Genomic DNA, 4,674 nt, shown 5'->3' with positions numbered 1-4,674 from the left:
ACAAAAAGAAAACTACAAATTTCGAAGTCTAATTCTAAACCAAATTTTCAAAAATAAAACAATGAAAATTTTATACAATTTTAATCATCAAGAAAATATGTTCTTAATCAACATGCAAGGTTTTCTGAAAATCATTGTCAAAGAAAAGGTTTTCAATTCAATGAACCAAGGAATTTTAATCAATTCCAAAGTCAAATAAGATTTTCGAATGGTCCACAAGTTTTTCATCATCCAAATGTTGGTTATCAAAAATGTTTTCAACCACAGGTAAAATCTGGGTTTTCAAAACAACATTTTGAAAAGTTGAATGTAAATGCTAAGAGAAATGTGACATTTAAACCCATACGACCTCATTTTCCTAATCCTCCTACGAAGAAGCCAACTAACACTTCATTTTCCAAAGGAAAAATTGATGTTAAAAACATCAATGATTGGTTGGAAGGAAAAGGCAAACCTTATCCAACAAGCAAGTTTTCACAAGAAGAGATCAAGGTTGCTTATAAAGGTTTCCTGAATGAGTCTTCAAATTTAAGCTCTTCAACCAAGGAGTCAAATCCTTCTGTTTGACAGTGGAGAGTTGTTCCAAAAGACAAAGTTAATGAGAAACGAACTGAGAAGGTCAAAGGGCAAGTCGGTGTTGATTCTAAACCAACGAATGATTTCATTTCAATACCTATGTCTAAGGAAGTGGACTAAATTGATAGTTTGAAATCAAAAGTTCGTAATCGGGTTTTAGGTTCTTCATTTCATCATGCATTTTGTTCTAATATCCAAGGACCCAAACTGCCTTGGGGACCTAAATTGTTTCACCGATTGCAGGTTTTGTGTGACGAGCAATATGATGAAAAATGGTACATTGATAGTGGATATTCTCATCACACGACTTGGAAGAGGGAAAACATGAGAGATTTGCGAAGTCTAGAAAATGCTGGTGTAGTGAAGTTTGGTAATAATAATAAATGAAAAGTCAAGGTATATGGCAATGTTACGAATCGCAAGTTCACAGTTAATATAGTTGCATATGTCGAAGGTCTTCAACACAACTTGATAAGTGTTTCGCAACTTGTTGTGGGAACTGGCAATCAGGATGTTTTTGATGAATAAGGATGTGTGATTTCGAACAAAGAAATGAAACAAGTACTACTCAAATCTAAAACAAAAGGTGATATGTTTAATTTTTATATCAAACCAGTAGTTGGTGTTCCCTCAGTTTGTTTACTTTCAAAAGCTTCATCAGATATAAGTTGGATATGGCATCGACGACTCTATTACTTGAATTTTAGGAATTTGAACAAATTGGTGGTAAATGATCTTGTTCGTATTTTACCAGTTTTAAAATTTCATAATGATACTTTGTGTGCAGCTTGCAAACAAGGGAATCAACATAGACAAGGCCATCCAATTGTCATAGATTCAAACATCATTGAACCTTTGGAACTTTTTCATATTGAACTTTGTGGGCCTTCGAATGTTGAAACACTTAACAAAAAAAGGTACATATTAGTGATTGTTGATGATTTTTCTCGGTTTAGTTGGGTGTATTTGTTGGATTAATGTCTAAGTCCATAACTATAATTGGTAAGACTTGACCCGACCCGGCATGGTCCATTTGGGTTGCATGGCATCATGCACTTGGATAGACTATATGAGAGAAATAAGACACTTATGGTTATTAATATATTATAAGTTCTAGTATATTAATAATAAGAATAATAAGATTATTTAATTAGTATTGATCAAGAATTAATCTAGGATTAATTAGGTGATCAAAAGAAGACTAATTAAATATATGGGTTGATTGTGTAAATCATCCATACTTGTATAGTGGGCTAATGGTCCATGGATAATCAAGTTGGGCTAAAACCCATAGGATGGTCCATGGATGCTCCATGGCGTATTTGAACCCATGGATCCAAGGAAATGGAAAGTCATGACAATTAGGGTTTACCCTAATTGTAACACTATATAAAGATCTTATTCTTGACCAAAATCGGCACTAGAGAGAGTATGAAAGGGCTAGCCGATTTTCATGAAGTGTAGAATTCTCTCAAGTTATTCCAAGTGTAGTTGGTGTTGTGTGAAATATTTGAGGTGTCACACTTGGGGCACTTGGCACTCAAGCTTCATGAAGACTTTCTACATGGAAGAGGCATGTATTCTATCTTGTTATATTCATTATTTTATATGCTAGATTAGGATAATACCTTGGATGTTCAAATTTGTATGTATAATAGAGAAAACATAGATCCAAGGTATTTAGGGTTGCATGTACACTTAGGAGTGTTAGAATGCTCATAACCCAAGAGTGGTATCAGAGCCTAGGCTTGTTTTCTTGTTATACTTGTAAATGGAGCTGGAAAATCGAGTTTTGATGTTGTCTGCCCAGCAGACTCGCCGAGTCCATGAATGGACTCGCCGAGTCCATGAATGGACTCGCCGAGTCCAAGGCAAAAAGCATCCAACTCGCCGAGTTGGTTCGTGCACTCGACGAGTTGGACCCCTAGACAGCATAAATTCGACTTTTTTGGCTGGAATTGGACTAGGAACATTACCCTAAGTTATTTTTGAACTTATAAACTTGTTTTTTGATGTGGTAATGTTCATGCTAATCCAATTTCAAAGATAATTGTCAATATATTCATGTTTTGTATTAGTTTAAGCTTTAGACTAATTACATGAAAAAAGTTTGATTCGAATTATCTTGTTCTTATGAGTTGCTTAGATTAATAGAAAAGTTGAGTGAAATAATTGTTTTCAATACAAATTAATCTAAGAGTTGATTCTAAAATGTGTTTTTGTAACTTGTCCTCAAGTTATATGAAAAGTCACATTTAAGTTTCACAAAACTCGTAAAAGTTGGCAAAGGTTACAAAAATGAATAGTCTAGTTCTAATTAAATGGTTTTATGACTCCATAACTTGTCCTCAAGTTATGGAGGGCCAAGAGTGTCTTCATTAAATAATAAATAAATAAATAAAGTGTAACCTTAATTAATTCCATAAGTTATAAAATAAAGAAAAGTTAATTCTTTTATTAGTTTAATGTCTTCAATAACTTGTCCTCAAGTTATGGAACTTGAAGTGTTTTTGGATTAAAACTACTTTAATCACATAAGTTATAGAATTAATTAGTTTTGAATAGTTTCCAAACTTGCCCTCAAGTTTTGGAATTTGTAAAGTTTTCTCTTATGAATACTTTAATTCCAAGTTAGCCCTTAGAATTTTAAAGAGTTAAAATTCAACCCTTATACTTTATAATATTATAAGTTAATAATATATATGTATAAGAGTAAAGTCAGTCTTACCGCTAGTACGCCTCATTCACGAAGCCAGTCTATAAGGTGGGTATAAGGTTGTTGCCTATAAAATGGCAACTTAATGGGTGTCCACTCTCACCCACCGCTTGCTTGACTGGTGGAGGGTCGTTAGCCGAACGGGTTTGACAGGACTATAATTCTCCCTTCATTAAAAGTATTAATGATAAATACTAAGTAACTAAACTCTTAATAATACCCAATCTTAGTTACTTAGGAAAATGTGAATAAGGTGCTAATCCATGAAATTACACTTTGCACTTTGTTTAAGTCGGTTAGTGGAGCGTGTGTGGTTAACCGACACACTAACTCGTATTTAACAAGGTAGGCAAATGGTAACTTAATGTTTATCATAGTATCGATGGAGCGTGTGTGGTTAACCGACACATCGATTGAGGGGTAAACACTTAAGGGTACCAAGTGATTTGCATGGTTACTTCACACCTTGTTTTGTGATCCTCGGTATCCCAGTCACAAAACCTGAAGGGTACACTCGAGATTGAAACATGCCATTGAACAGTTGAATGAATCTCAAAAGATCTAGGAGTTTCAAAACCAATTAAAATCTAATAATACATTTCGTTTATCTTGGTGGAAATTGGTGAATCGTCATTCACCTACCTTCAAATATTTTATAGCTTGGATTACGGCATCCCTCTTCTAAGTTATAAAATAGTTTGTAGGGTCCTAGCCTTAATATTTCATATTGGGTGTCATATTAAGGACTTAAGATCAACTATCTTGAATATCTCCCAAAAGATGTCTGGTTTAGACATTTATGATCTTCCCAAATCTCTTGAAACAAGCTTTCCTAAATGAAGATGATGTCCCATGGAAATCATACTTCATTCACCTCCTCCAATTATTCTCCCCAACCCACAAGTTCTTGAAAAGTTTATGGTCACTCAAGCCCAATTGGCAAGGCAAGGTCTAGGTGTGGTCACGTCTTGGAGATGTAGCACATATTGACAAGCCGGGAGAGTTGGGTGTCAAAGTCTTGAGAAAGATGGTGGTTCAATCACTTTCTAAGTCACATAGTCAGTTCCTTTGGGACACCTATGAAACAGACTATGACAAGACCCTTAATGATCTTATCTAATTGTTAAGATCAACTTCCTTAAAACTTGATGGACATTGACAATAGTGATACATGAAATCTAGTAAAGCATTCTCTTCCCAATGGAAAGGGACCGGCCATAGTTAACTCGGTTGACCAAATGGTAAAGAGAAAAGCTAAGTTTGTGATAATCCCGTGTACCATTATCAAAGGGTCCATATGTTTATATTGCCAAAGGAAGGGACATTGGTTACGAATCTGCCAAATTTACCTAAGGATGTTGAAGTCAATAAGTTTGACTCTA

Source organism: Lactuca serriola, chromosome 4 (genome assembly GCF_051521515.1).
Source record: "Lactuca serriola cultivar US96UC23 chromosome 4, Lser_US96UC23_V15, whole genome shotgun sequence".
Lineage (NCBI taxonomy): Eukaryota > Viridiplantae > Streptophyta > Magnoliopsida > Asterales > Asteraceae > Lactuca > Lactuca serriola.
The sequence above is the reverse complement of the archived record's forward strand: the minus strand, read 5'-3'. Positions refer to the sequence as shown.